General features: G+C 33.4%; 1 protein-coding gene and 1 long non-coding RNA gene across 5 annotated transcripts in view; one reads left to right on the top strand and one right to left on the bottom strand.

Moving 5' to 3' along the window:
- The window catches only part of LOC106876727 (uncharacterized), a 1,061,911-nt gene that overhangs the window by 636,332 nt on the left and 409,054 nt on the right, over positions 1-16,525 (top strand). The window lies entirely within an intron of this gene.
- LOC128247272 (uncharacterized) overlaps positions 1-16,525 on the bottom strand; it is a 97,096-nt gene that overhangs the window by 37,188 nt on the left and 43,383 nt on the right. The window contains exon 3 of one of the 2 annotated variants that reach the window (XR_008263627.1): positions 7,646-8,786. The exons of the other annotated variant lie outside the window; for it this stretch is intronic. This is a non-coding gene — a long non-coding RNA (uncharacterized LOC128247272). Of the gene's footprint in view, positions 1-7,645; positions 8,787-16,525 lie in introns of those variants that run through there. 2 annotated transcript variants of the gene reach the window in all.

Below are 16,525 nucleotides of genomic sequence, written 5' to 3'. Positions count from 1 at the left end.
ATATATATATATATATATGTGAAGGCGCATGGCTCAGTGGTTAGAGCATCGATCTCATGACCATGAGGTTGTGAGTTTGAATCCCAGACCAGGCTGTGTGTTGTGTTCTTGAGCAAGACACTTTATTTCACATTGCTCCAGTTCACTCAGTTGTAGAAATGAATTGTGACGTCACAGGTGCCAAGCTGTATTGGCCCCTTTGCCTTTCCCTTGGATAACATCGGTGGCATGGAGAAGGAAGGCTGGTATGAATGGGCGACTGCTGGTCTTTCATAAACAACCTTGCCTGTACTTGTGCCTTGGATGTTAACTTTCTAGGTGCAATCCCATGGTCATTCGTGACTGAAGGGGGTCTCTGGATATATATATATATATATGAAAGTAAGTGTGTATGTGTGTATCCACACATATTCACATGCACACATTGTGCACCCTACATATATGTTGTCATCATCATCATTATTTAACATCCATCTTCCATGCTGGCATGGGTGGAATGATTTGACTGAAGCTGGTGAACCAGATGATTGTACCAGGCTCCAGTGTTTGCATTTGTATAGTTTTTACAGCCCTTCCTAATGCCAATCACTTTTCAGAGTGGCCTGGATATATATATATATATATATATATATATATATATATTTTATTCCTTTACTTGTTTCAGTCATTTGACTGTAACCGGGTTGGTATCGAAAGGGTTAAAGTATATCCTAATATCTAGGGGGCCAGAAAACTTGTGGGGATGGGGTAAATTGGTTACATTGACTCCCAGTTCTCAACTAGTACTGATTTTATCAACCCTGGAGGGATGAAAGGCAATGTTGTCCCCAGTAGAATTTGAACTCAGAAAGTAAAGATGTATGAAATGCTGCTAAGCATTTGCCCAGTGTAGTAATGGTTCTGCCAGTTCACTGCCTTTCTCAAATTTTTGGCACAGGGCCAGCAATTTTGGAGGAGGGGTTAAGTTGATTATATCAATCCCAGTGCTCAACTGGTACTCATTTCATTGATCCTGACCTTAACAGAATAGGAACTCAGAATGGATAGATGAATGAAGTGTTGCTAAGCATTTTGCCCAACATGTTAATGATTCTGCCACCTTGCTGCTCTAATGTCGTTCTAATGTATATAAAAAAAAAAGCAAAAAGAGAATAGCCACAACCAGAATGTCTATTCCGTTAAGTCTGACCAATGACTGAAAATAACAAGAATGTTTTCTTACTCCTTTTCTATGAATATGCATTCCCTTAAGAGCTTCTTTTCAATGCTTGTATGTTCTCATTTTAAATCTGATATACTCCTGTTCTGAAAGCAATAAATATCTTTTTATCACTTTGCATTTTTCCTGTTGCAGTATTTATTCATGACTTTAACAGCTCCTAACTAGTCCATCTATGACTCATAAAATTTGGTTACACTGTTCCAAACATTAGAACCTTTATTTGAAATGGTGTGTATTCACGATGTGAACAATGCTGTGCTTTACACTTCATTTGGTAGAAGACAGTTTACTAGTGTCAACAGTGCAGTGAATTTTAAGTATGCAGAATTCTTACAAATATTATTTTCCCATAAAATTATGCAGCTGGCACTTTCTACTATTATTCAGAAGTGAAAATACGTGAGCTGTTTGTAACAGGTAAAGTGGGAATTAACCTAATAAATAAAAGTAATATAATTAATTAAACTAATGAAAATGTAATTAACTAAATTAGTAATTTAATTAATTAAAATTACACCTATAGTGAAGAGAAATGAGTGGTATCTTAATGAATAATTTGGCTAAAAGGCTGAGAAAACAACCTCTGGATTTAAACTGACTAAATAGAATGTGCTGGTATATGATTCTTATCTTTGGTAATATGATGACATGAGGTTAGTTCAGTCTTTAAAAAAATTTACTGACTGTTGTTTTGTTTATGTGTATATCATAAACATTTAAATTTTTTTATCTCTTAGCATACTAATTTTGATTAACATATTGTTGATAATGTGATTCTTGTTATTTGGTTCGAGAGGAGTCATGGTATATCATATCACTGGGAGTCATATGTAATGTTATTCCATATAATGGTTTCAAATTTTGGCTCAAGGGGCTAAGTCAGGAGAAGAGATAAGTTGATTACATTTTCAACTGATACTTATTTGAATTGACCCCAATAGGATGAAAGGCAAAGTTGACCCCAGTGAAATTTGAGCTTAGAATGTAAAAACAGTTGAAATGCTGCTATGTATTTTACCTGGCATGTTAACGATTCTACTAGCCTTAATGCTTTTCCACATGTTAAATCTGAATAGATATTGCAAATAAGTTAAGGGGTCTCATTCTATAACTGTACATCAAACAAATATGAAATGATTGTGTACACTATCAAGAAATTCTGAACATTATCACTGAGACCTATGTCAAATAAATTTGCATTTCAAACATAAAACCTTTTTCCCAAATGTTGTGTCTGTTGTATAATTTTTGTTAGACTTGTGTAGTCCAGGTAAAATGTCTAAGCTGGATGAAAATGTAATTAATTATATGATCAACCAAGGTAGCAGAAAATGTTGAAGAGAAAAAGTGATAAACCGTGAGGCTAAGATCAAAAAAGAAGTTGATAGAAATGGACAAACAGTATGAGATAAAGTTAGATTGAGAAAGTAAATACATGTATTATTAAAGGGAAGATTTATGCTGAGTATATGTATGAAATATAAAATTGTGGAAGAAACTAGAAGCAAAGGGAAAAATTGAAATAAGAGATGCCAAAATGTAAGAAAATTATGACAGAATATGGGTTATAAAGGTATATTTATAGAGTGGCAGATATATATTAATCATTGAAGAATATTCTGTTCTCTGATATAATCCATGTTAATTGGAAATAAAGACACATTTCAAAAGAAATGAAGACCTTTAATGCCATATTTGATAAAAATAGGGAATATGGAGTATTAGATAGAACAAAATGATAGGTTAAATAAATATATAAATATTTCAATTATTTCATTAGGTTTGCTTGACAGGGGCTTTGATCTATGATCATATTTGCTGATGTAAAGACGGTTGTGTTGAAGGAGAGTGATGTCCATTTAAAATGTATAGGGATATTCACATTTTTTTCTTGTTGTAACAATAGATGTGTCATGCTCTCCTGTTAAGAATCAAGTTATGAAGTCTTTCTTCATAAATTTACAATACGATACAATGGACTTAGGTATAAGTGGAATGACAAGTAGTGTAGAAATGAGAAATAGTGGTACTGACAGGAACATGCTTAATGATGCTTAAGGAAGTGTTGATTGCTCCAAGTTATGGGGACTTGTGGAAGAAAAAGAATGAGGAAGACTTGGGATGATGTGGTGAAGGTTGAACTGACAGAAAATGACTGATCTCGCAGAGGAAATAAGAAAGCACCATACTACTCGGTGATACATGGTGTGCAAAAGGCCTGATTCCTCACAGCAGAACGTAGTCTGACCGGAAAATAATGGTTAGACCAAGTTATTTTGTATCTTGCCAAGACTACATATGCTAACCCTCACCTTATGTTATTGTCAACCTCCACCAGCTCTTGCCCAACATTTTCCTTTCATGCATCACTCTGCTACTCATAACTTGCCATCTCTTATTTCATCTTTCTGGTTCCCTCACTTCTTACTCTTCCTATGTATACAGGATGTCCCAAAATTAAGCCAACCAACTTTTTTCAATTTTGCCATTGTAAAATATTGTTATATTTTGGGTCTGAGCATTGCAATGCAATGGTAAAGGAAGCAAAATTATGATGCTACCACATTTATTTGACATGATGATGTCTGTTTTGAGTCTCAGCCTTAAGTCTAAGTGTGAATGCTTCACACATGGCACGCAGCTTTTCTTGTGAGATAGAGCCCATTCCTGGCACAGTGTTGCCTTCAGAGCATCAAGCGTAGCAGGAGGAGTGCTCAAGACCTTTGTCTTCAAAATGGATCAAACAGAAAGATCCAATGGGTTGAAATCAGGGCTTCTTAAGGGTCACACATCCTTGCCTATGAACAATAGAATGTTTTTTTTCTGAATCTCTTCCCCTATCTCCCACTCTCTTCCCCTCCCCTCTCCCTGCCCCATCTCCTCCTCTCTTAATTTGCTCCTCAGTCTACATATTTTTATGTTACTGGGTACTCTCTCTCTACCTTTATTTGGTTGCAAGACAGAACTCTCTCCTATGCTGGTGCTATGATGAAACTATTCCTTGACATGCATCCTCTAGAATAATTGGTGAGTGGAATAATCTTTGTAGTGCTGTACCCTAAAAAAAAAATGCACCCACTACACACTGTAAAGTGGTTGGCAAATGAGCAGAGAAGGCATAGGGTTGTTGAATAGAGCTGCCTCACCAAAGATTATTTAACATTTCTGATGCTTGAGACAGAAGATTACGCTCCCAATACACTCTGTAAAATGAAAGGTGACAGGAAGGGCATCCAGATGTAGAAACCAAGCCAAAGATACATATGAACTCCAATCTATGGAAGCAGTGACTCCTAGTAATAAATTACTTGACTATGATGACCTGTCCACCTCATACCACCATATATGTGTGTGTGTGTGTGTGCATATATACATAAAGCAATTGCAGCATGGAAAGCATATGTTAACCATTCAGAAACCTAGAAAGATTCTTTACTTCAAGCCAAAGAAACCAAACCAAAGATTCATATGAACCCCAGTCTATGAAAGCAGTGACTCCTAGTAATAAATTTCTTGACTATGATGATCTGTCCACCTTATGCCAACATATGTGTGTATGTGTGTGTGTGTGCATATATACATAGAGTGATTGCAGCACGGAAGGCATATGCTAACCATTCAGAGACCTAGAAAGATTCTTTATTTCACTTGAACGTTCATTTGTTATATGGTGTCAACATTTTCATTGCTCAAAACTGTGACCTGTTCACTGACAAAAAAATTGTGTTTTGGATAAAACTTCTGACGTCATATTACAAATGAACATTTAAGTGAAGTTAACAATCTTTGTGCATTTCTGAATGGTCAAGTGATATCTTCCATGCAGCAATTTCTTAGATGGAAAACTTGTTATGACAGTACATCTCCATAATACACACCCACACGTATGTGTGTATATATCATCATCATCATCATCACCACCACCATCATCATCATCATCATCATCATCATCATCATCATCATCATCATCATGTAACCTCCATTTCCCATGCTGGCATATATGTTATATATATATATGTATATATATATATATATATAACATATATATGTGTGTGTGTGTGTGTGTGTGTGTATGCATGTATGTATATATGTATACATATATTTCTATATCTGTGTGTGTCTATGTATATATATTTATATGCGAGTATGGGTATCATACATACACATATACATATATATATATATGTAAATATGTATATATATATTTCTATATCTGTGTGTGTGTATGTATATATATTTATAAGTGACTATGTGTACACACACACACACACACACACACACACGTGCAATGCACTTGCATAAATACTCACATATATACATATATACACTTGATGTCAGTGCTTTAATCCTACATGCTATCAATGTTGTAATTCTATATAGACTGGTCACTGATGCTAAGTGCATTGATTGCATATACACTGAACATTGATGCCATGTTTGATTGTATATACAGTGGTCATTCAGTCAGTATATTTATGCGAATCTATTGAATTTATGCCAATTCATCTGTAATGTCTTCCACATATTTCAAGTAAAACTATTGCACAACCCATTGGATAAATGCTAATAGAAATATACACTATAAATCTTTTGTGGCTTGAAATTGTAACCTGTCTCTTCATTCCACTATTATAGCATTGTGTGTATTATGACAATAGTAAAACCTCTACTTTTAAAAAGAATGCTTCCTTTCTACCCGGCCATCAATAACTTATAATTATAGCTGGCATTCTGTTTCAAATGTCTGGCATTTTACCAATTTTCTTATGTTGACATTTGCTTGCTGGTTGGATGTTCAAGCAGTGAAAATTTAACAAATTTTAGTTTCTTCATGCCAATAAAAGTAGTTTGATGCCACTTTGTTCAAAATTTTGGTTACCCTTCACTACCAGCTGCCTCTCCACACACTCACTCTCTCTCTCTCTCACACACACACACACACACACACACACACACACACTCACACACACACACACACACACACACACACACACACACACACACACACACACACACACACACAGGTAATACGTTCCATTTTTGCTTCTCTTTTCCTATTATTTTCTATCTCTATGATTTGAAATTAAGTATGATATTCTAATCTTTTTTGTAATTCTGATGAACAATATTATATGAATTCTTTTAATAAGGTAAAACTATCATACTGGCAGTAACAATAAAGTTCTTGAAAAGTGTAGTTCTAAAGTCAATAGCCAGGGATTCTACAACAGCTGGAAACTCTCTCCTTCTGGGAATTTCTTTATTTCATAAATAATAAATGGTTGTGCTATAGACATGGTTTCAATTTGACAATCTGATCTGACAGTTTAATTTACCAGGCTTCCATCATGATTTGCCGTCGAAACTCTTACAACTAATTGCCTCCTTAATGCAGATCTCTCACTATGGCATTGGAGGGGTTCTGCTGGAAAACATTTCCCATCTTAATAATGATCTTGATAGAGATTCTTATTAGTTTGGAAATGTGTTTTGCGAACTGCTGAACATGTCGTTGGAGAGGGACTAGTAGCAAAGTGGTTTGGACAGCATTGAGCTCAGTTTTTTCGACTATTCCTTATGAAACTATATTAATAATAATAATAATAATAATAATAATAATAATAATAATAATAATAATAATAATCAGCTTTTCTAATGAAGGCACAAGGCCCGAAATTTTGGGGGAGGAGACTTGTCAATTACATTGACACCCCCACCAGTACTCAAGTGGTACTTAATTTATTGATCCTGAAAGGATGAAAAAGCAAAAGTTGACCTTGGTGGAATTTGAACTCAGAGCATAGAGACATACAAAAAAATGCTGCTAAGCATTTCGCCTGGTGTGTCAGTGACTCTACCAGCTCACCGCCTTAACAAGAAGCTTACAACACCTAGATTTTGCAAGAGGTCACCCATATAAGTACTAACTAGGCTCCAACTTCAGTGATCAGGGTCTAAGGCCAGCAATTTTAAGGGAAGAGGATGTTTATTACATCGACCCCAGTCCTTAACTGGTATTTATTTTATCGACCCTGAAACGATGAAAATCAAAATTGACCTTGGCAAAATTTGAACTCAAGATGTAAAGAACTGGAAGAAATGTTAAGCATTTTGTTCAATGTGCTAATGATTCTGCAAACACGTTACCCCTTTTTAATAATAATAATAATAATAATAATAATAATAATAATAATAATAATAATAATATTAATAACAATAATAATAATAATAATAAATAGAAATTAGCAAAATGTGGAACCTGAAGACTAAAACAATACCTATTGTCATAGGTGTCCTGGGAATGACAGCGAAACGGCTGATTACTACTTAGCTCAGATACCAGGAAACCCCAAAATGGCTGAAGTTCAAAAGATAGTGTTCATGTGAACTGCCCATATCCTACGTAAAATATTGTCTATGTGATCTCAAATTTTAATACAAACACATTATTATCTTATGGTTTCTTAAACATTCTCTAGAACAACACTATGTACAAATCCAAATATATGGTACCCTAGGCATAACACCTACATGAACTTCTAACTTGTTGTCTCTTGAGGTCTCTGGGTGAGACTTGGATCCAACTTGTACAAATGAAAAACAGAAGTCAAACATAAAATAATGATAATAATCTTTTCTACTATAGGCACAAGTCCTAAATTTTGAGGGAGAGGGACTAGTCAATTACACAAGGTCAGCAATTTTGAGGGGAGGGCGCAAGTTAATTACATTGATTACAATATTTGACTGGTACTTATATTATAAATCTTAGAAGGAAGAAATACAAAGTTGATCTCAGTGAAATTTGAACACAAAGAGCCAAAGGAAATGCCACGAAGCATATGTAGTGGGACAATTATGTGTTTGTGTGTGAACACATATATATGGATGAAGAAAATGTTTAAGGTGCAACTATTTAAATGAAAATAAATTAGAAAAAGTATGAAAAAAACACAATAATTTAAACAGTTATGACACAATTACCAGCTCTGTTGAGTTGCAGTACTTCATGTTCCTACTCAAGTGTCATTGCTTACAATGTAGTTTTGTGCATCCAAAAGCACCCATGAAAAATTTTGGAGTCAGTTAGGGTAATTAAACACCCATGTCTGCAGATTAGAGTTATTTTTAGTTGATTCTAGTGTCATTGTTTTGTCTTGGCTAACAAGTTTTCTTTTATATACCTCTTGTATTCTAAAGTTAACTGTGCCTTTCTTAGTTTTACTTCATTGGAATGACCCCAGCACCTCAAATATGTGAATTCATTGTTCAAGGAGAGTAACTTCAGTTGTTCATCTTCTTCCATATCATTCTCAAGAGTGATGTGACTGTTGCTTTGTAGAAGTTGTTCCTTCACTCCTGTTATAGTTGTTTTGTGTTGAGTTTTCTTTTTGTTTTGTTTCTCATTCACCTTTTTCCCTTGTAAACTTTCCACTGAAGCTATTGTTTATTTCCCATCAAACAATAATGGTGTGGTGCTACTGCGTGCCATTGTTTGGAGATGGGATGTTTGCTTCTTTAGTTCTAGGACTGTGCATAAGATGATTTCCGGTCATTTTGGGAGCTGTGATATAAAGAATTAAAATTTAAGACATGTGACTTAACCTTTTTGTTACCATATTTCTGTTGAAATACACCACCATGATTTCAATTAATTATGAAAATAATAAAGTATTTAGTAAAATAATTTTGATCTTTGCAACATGAACTCACATGAAGTTTTGATGGAAGGTTTTAACTGAGATAATTTTAAAACATATGTTTGGTGTCATAGAATGAAGGGCAGCCTCTGTTGGGTTGGCAACAACAGAGCTAACGAATTAAAAAATCCTTTTAAACAGTAAATAAAGTTATTTCTGTGGGAAACCTTGTGAAAATGATTAATCATAGCCAGTAAGTTTAATTTTGGCTACAAACAATTCCATGAACCATTTTCCAATATTTTCTTCTATAGACAATCGTTTCAAACTGCTATTTCTTATGGGTAATCCTTTGTGTATTTAGTAAAATGGGCATCTATTCATAAATACACACTGTGACCCTTGTCAATAGTTTTAAATGAATTCTTGTGAAATCACAGCTGCAATATTTACTTAGAGAACAATAGCAGTTTCCAGGACAATTCTGTCTTGTGAAAATGTCTTATTGTTGCCAATGATTTCAAATTCAGCTACAAAACTTCCACCAGCTATTTTCCAATATATTTTTGGGTGTAGACATTTGTTTCAAGCTGCTATTTCTTATTGGTAATCCTTCATGTATGTAGTCAAAAAGGCTAAAATGTTCTATTGAAAGAATAAATAAACAATTTTCATGTCACCTAATGATTAAATTTTATTTAAATAATTAAAATAATTTCGAAATTGAAATAATTCATATTTTCTAACATTTAAGATTATGGTTGTGACTCAAACAGTTGAATGCAGTAACTCAACTCCCTTTAGAAAAGACTACATTTGCACAGATCTGTGTCTCTTAATTATAACAAAATAAAGTATGATTTACAAACAGAAGATTCTCTTAAAATAATTGAAGAACAGTTATTTTGAACATTATTATTCATTTCTTTATTTTATTGGCACTCGCAATAAGTATAGCCTTAATTTACTATCGCTATGGTTTTCTACTGAGACGTTGCTTCTCTCTTGAGAATTGTATTATATTTTTCATTGTCAGGCTGGAGAGATGTTTCTTTAACACCATATTTTTGTTGTTGTTAAGATTGCACTAAAAGAAAGGGTTTCTATGACAAGATAAATGAGAAACAAATCCAATTATTTCAGGTCATTATTCAAGCTAATAATATAATTTTTGCAAAAATCAAAAAAATCAAAACTAAAACAATATTTTGCAATGAACCAATAAATAGTTAATTCAATAATAACATAATGTTGGGAGTAAGAAAATTTTAATTTATTAAAAATTATACTTGTAGTAAGAAGATTAAAAAAAACTTGCATTGTCTTAATGAGGAATTCCAGTTCAAAAAGCAGCAGAGACAAGTCTACAAAATAAATTAATATTGGTTTCAAATTTAGGCACGAGACCAGCAATTTTAGGGATGTGGGGTGGTCAGTTACATTGCAGTAGTGGAGTAAATCTATTCGTTGGTAATTCAGTGATAACTTTGGAGATGTTTTAGTCATATTAATTCTGTTAAGGAGGATTAGAGGTCTTGTGCCTCTAAATTATCTGAAGCCCTACAGAAAGAATTCATGGCAAAATTCAAGTTTGATCAGTATTATGCACTGTGAATAGATTAGAGAGAATGGGCAGAATTTGAGATCATGCAGCCCACAACCATCTTTGAATTTTTATATTACAAGATTTGTTTTGAGTTGAAAAAATTTATGAATATAAATGCTTTTGAAGTTTTTGATTTCTTTATTCATAAAATCTTTTAGACAAAAAAAAAAAAAAATTTCAAGCAATATATTGAATTCAAATACTTAGAATAATTGTTTCAAATTTTAGCCCATGGCTAGCAAGTTTGGGAAAGTGGGCAAGTTGATTACATCAACCCCAGTGAACAACTGGTACTTATCTTACTGGCTCCTAAAGGACGAAAGGCAAAGTTGACCTTGGTGGAATCTGAACTCAGAACATAAAGACGGATGACATACCACTGAACATTTTGCCCAGCGTGCTAATGATTCTTATTTCTTTATTGCCTACAAGGGGCTAAACAAGTACAGACAAAGGAATTAAGTCAATTACATCGACTCTAGTTCGTAACTGGTACTTAATTTATCGACCCCGAAAGGATGAAAGGCAAAGTTGACCTCGGCGGAATTTGAACTCAGAACGTAACGGCAGACGAAATACCACTTAGAATTTCGCCTGGCATGCTAACGTTTCTGCCAGCTAATGATTCTGTCAACTCTAAACTAATCATGTGAATTCAGTAGTGAAGGCTTTAGTAAAATACCTTTTGCTGAAAATATTTTCTGTGAATTTTCCGGAGCAAAATACTTGAGCAAGATAATGGTCATGTATTTGATAAGGACAGAATCAATTGAGTAGTTTTCCACTTTCTATTGTGGAAATAAAGTGAATAGTTTAAGTTTTAGTATTTTTGTACTCATTTCATTTTCTTAGTTTCACTATGATCTAGATCAGTGGTCCCTTAATCAATTTTATTGTAGAATGCTTGTATGATTTTCCATGCATAACTGTGGGGTTAAGAAACTTGCTTTCCAACCATGTGGTTCTGTGTTCACTTCCACTTTGTGGCACTTTGAGAAAGTTTTTTTTTCTCTTATAACCTCAGGATGATCAAAGCCATGCAAGTAGATTTAGTGAAGAGAAACTGAAAGAAGCCCATTTAACATAGACAGACAGACAGACAGATACACACACACATATAAGTGTGTGTATGTGTCAGTGTTTCCTCTTCTTGACAAGTGTTAACAAGTCTCACCATCATACAAGTGGTATCCTTCACATCAAACCTTCCATGAAAATATCTCTAGGCATGAGAGTTGGCGACAGAAAGGGCATTTGGCCATTGAATCTGACCTATACAAGCATGGAAAAATGGATGTTAAAATAATGATGATGATGATGATGATGGGCATTATATCTATATCTTACAAACAGTCCCCACCACCTTAAATTTAAAATGCCAGGAAATGAAACAATGATGATTTTTATCTATAAAATTTATTTATCGTTTTCAAAATATAGACTTATTACTTTTTTTTTATAAAAATCAAATGATAATTTAATATTTTCAAAAGTCATGAATGTCATTTCTTTTATGGAATTTTTTAAAAACAAAAACACCTCATCTCACAAAACCCTAGAATTTTCTCATGAGATCCAGAGCTTCTCCAGTACCCACTTTAAATAACACTGACCTAGGAAATAAGGCTGTAATATACTTTCTTTTTGAAGAAGGACAAGTATTCAGAGGCTTTTTCAGAGACTTTTCCAAAACCTTTTTTACTGCTACTTGTTTTGTGACTATTCTAAATGGTTACTCCACAAATAGAAATATTGAACAATTTAGCACCTAATGCTGCTTTGCAGTTTTTACAAGTGAAACACATTATTACCAATGACAAGCCATGTGTGTGTGTGTGCTCATAGCATCATAGCTTGTCAGTGCAACAATTTCAGATATCTCAATGGTGATTTTTTTTTTTTTTTACTTGAGATAGTGAAAATGTATGAAAGCAGCTTTTGTGTGTTACACATTTCTAGAAAGAAATCGAAATTGACAGTGTTGCATTTCAAATAGTTTTTGACTTTAAACGTGAAGTCTCTGTGACACATTCTATTTGACTGAATAGACTGGTTCTGCAACAGTAACTGAGAGGCATGAATGCTGTCATGGAATCTCTTCCACAGAAATGTTGAGACAGAGTGCAGCTCAGTGGTCCTAGCCTGAAATTTGAATTGATGAAAGTTTAATGTTTAAGCACAAAAATCGTATTCACACTGCAGAAATCTTGACAGCTGTGATTATTGATAACATTACACTTGGATCATCCTTTTGTACCAATGATTGGCCAATATGAAATAATTTGACCAATCCATTGCATTGTGGACCCTATCCCTGGTGTATGCACCATAATATTGAAGCTTTCTGGGCATGTATAAAGATATGTATTAAAAATAAGGACCAACCAGTAACATGTAGTGGTCGTAGGAAGTTGATGTATTGCATAGAGAAGCTATACAATATTCATATTTGATTTCATAAAGACAACAAGCAGGCAGAAATGTTAGCAGGACAGACAAAATACTTAACAGCATTTCATCCATCATTACATTCTGAGTTCAAATTTCCCTGAGGTCAGCTTTGCCCTTTATCCTTTTGGAGTCGATAAATTAAGTATTGGTTGACTAGAGTCGATGTAATTGACAATTCCCACCAAAAAAATTTCAGGCTTTCTGCCTATAGTAGAAAAAATTATTTGGCTTCATACTTGCTTGAAAAATTTTTCAGATCTTGAATCTGAAGTTCAAAACATAAACATCTGATGATCATTGTTTTCTTTAAAACTGTAAGATTTTGAAAAAGTTACAAGTCGTGCATGTTCCAAACTCCACCAAAAAAATATTTAACATTGAAAAATCAATGACATTGAATAATATGTTATGTGAAATGTTGATTGGATATAATTGGTATCTCATAAAGTAGAAATATTTATTTGGATTATAACTTTTGTCAGTGGAAAAGATGATGTACTGGAGGAGATTTAATCATTTATATCCTCTCCAGAAACTATGGCCTTGTACCTAATGTTAAAATTATGAAAAGAGATCTTGATGCTCATGTATTTTTGTGTCAATAGCTGTATTCATTCATTTAAAGTATACTTTTGTAATAAGGTGGTGGTTTGGCACTTGTAAGAACATCAGCTTGAATGCCTTGTCATACTTGTTCAGGCTCTCTGCACTCTGAGTTCAAATCCTGCCAAAGTCAGCTTTCCCTCTCATTCTTATGGAGTCAATGAACAAATTACTAGTCCAGTACTCTTCCTTCACTCACACATTCTCTCTTTTTCTCTGTCTGCATCTCTCTCTCTTCTCTCTCATATTCACACATTTTATCTCACTGATTCTGTCTGAAAATTACATGTGTCTATGGAATACTCAACCACGTACACATAAATTTCATATATAGAAATTCAGTTTACCAAACAATTGAACACTCATTCATGAAACTAAAAGAGACGTGCAATAAGCTTATAGAAATTCCAATTAAATTCGAAATGTGCTTCATATCAAGTTATTATATTTTACTTGTTTCAATCATTAGACTGTGGCCTTGCTGGGGTCTTGAAGAATTTTTAGTCAAATTAATTGACCCTAGTACTTTTTTGTGTTTTTTTAAAGCCTGGTTCTTATTTCATTGTTTGCTTTTGCCAAACTGCTAAAAAAAATTTAATTTGCTCACATTAGAAATTAGCATAAAAAAATTATTCATTCTTTTTGTCATATTTTATTTAGAAAAAGAAAAACCATACTAATGAGCTTATTGTGAAACATGAAACACAAGTGAAATATCAGATTTTATATAAAACGATAACTTAGAACCAGCTTCTTATAAGCTTGTTAGATAAATTTGAAAACAGAATGTGTCTTATAATTGATTTACTATTGTATTTTTCTGTTTGCTATCCAATTAGCCATTTTAAAGAGTGTTTTTCTAACTACTGAATCAATACACATCACTATGTATCACACATTTAATTGATACATTTTCTGTTATAAGCTATTAAGTTCTCTAGCTCTTTAGGCATTTCACATGTGTTTGTTTTTTTTATGTGTCTTTCTGAACAAGCTACATGTGGCAAGGAAGTTCCTTTGAGTCTGCTAGTTGTCTATAATTGTTTAAGCTGATATCTATTTAATAAAAGAAAATGTATTTATTAGCTTCAATTTTATAATTGATTGTCATTCTGTTTCCTAGCAAACTACTTTGGAAGTAAATAATTGAAATCATTATAAGATTAATAGCCTTTTAACATGAAGAAGCTATCTAAATTGATAGAAACCTATGTTGTTCCTATTTCTAATCTAAGTAACTGACGAAAGACTTAGGCATGAAATTTTCTAAAAAAAAATTTGTGAGAAAGACCAGCGGAGAGAGTATACTTATTCTCAAATTTAGCATCCTTCTGGTTATTTGGTGTTTTTATCAGAGTGCATTCTGTTGTCTGAAAAAAGCTTCCTGCTTGCAATCCCACTAGTTTCATAAGATATGTAAAAGAATAATATATATATATATATATATATATATATATGTATATATTACATACATACATATAAGATGGATGACCACTGAGTGGACATCCGTTTTGCTAGAAGAAGAGTAACAGTCTTCTGTTATATTTCTGCTGCTTTTAAATAAAGTATATATATATATATATATATATAGCTGAAATATATGGTGGAATCTTTTAGATTTGAGATGCACCAAACTTGTCAGATTTGTTCAAAGATTGTGTCATTGTTGTTGACAATAGCTTGCAAGGAATTCTACAAAGCAGTAGTTACTGGCACAGAAGCTTTGATAGGTTTTTACACAAGCATTCACATGCTGGAATCTTAGTTCAGCATCTCTTAATTACTTGCTATTTGTACCTGGTAACTGTCCAATGAAGCAACTTTATATTCATCTGTTTAACAATATAAAAGCTAATTATCAATTGATGATAATATCCTGCGAATATCTCTTGTTTTACATTGATATAATTAGTTTTTCCTCATCATGACATAATTAACTTTATGTTTGTCTGAAAGTTAAGTCTAGATTTTTCTCATTATACAGTATTGAATCATATCTAATTAAATGTGTCTACTTAATCCTTTGGTGACCATATTTCTAATGAAATACACTGCCTACGTGTTTTAATTAATTTTGAAAATAATCAAGAATTTGGAATATTGAGTAAAATAGCTGGTATTTTCATTATTAAGGCTTATTTGATAAAATTAAAATGGAAGTTTTAATCTAAATTTGAATACCTTTAAATGAGAAGGTTTGTGTTAAAAGAGTTTGTTTCAGGACGGTTGATGTCCAAAAAGATATATAGGATGTATATGAGATATACGTGGAGGTGCGTGGCTTAGTGGTTAGGGTGTCAGCATCATGATCGTAATATTGTGGTTTCAATTCCTGGACTGGGCGCCGCGTTGTGTTCTTGAGCAAAACATTTCATTTCACGTTGCTCCAGTCCACTCAGCTGGCAAAAATGAGTAATGCTGCGATGGACTAGCGTCCCGTCCAGCTGGTAACACTTACGCCATTGAAACTTGGAAACCGGGCCCATGAGCCTGGCTAGGCTTTAAAAGGGCGCATTTATTTATTATATGAGAAATACAGTTGTGGCTTTTTTCTGTTCATTTAAAAGTGATGAATTTTATGCAAAGATTACATATAATCCCTACACAATGAAATTAAGGAGCATATACTCCAAATATAGGTATGAAGTTTTATTGTCATTTTAATTTCACTAGTAAGTAATTATGCTTTTATATAACATGCCACAACCTGTAGAAATACTTGCTTAGCTTTGAAAGATTTTTCTCTTTCTTTAGAGTAGCAGAGACTTTAAAAGCTTAACTTCAGGAATAATGAAAACAAAATGAAATAAACTTTTCGAAATCACTTTTCTATTTATTTATTTACTTACTCTTTTACTCTTTTACTTGTTTCAGTCATTTGACTGTGGCCATACTGGAGCACCACCTTTAGTAGAGCAAATGGACACCTGGACTTATTCTTTGTAAGCCTAGTACTTATTCCATTGGTCACTTTTGCCGAACCGCTAAGTTACGGGGACGTTA

The sequence above is a fragment of the Octopus bimaculoides genome, chromosome 3 (assembly GCF_001194135.2).
Source record: "Octopus bimaculoides isolate UCB-OBI-ISO-001 chromosome 3, ASM119413v2, whole genome shotgun sequence".
NCBI lineage: Eukaryota > Metazoa > Mollusca > Cephalopoda > Octopoda > Octopodidae > Octopus > Octopus bimaculoides.
Note: the sequence above shows the minus strand (reverse complement) of the source record. Positions and strands in the feature narration are given on the sequence as shown.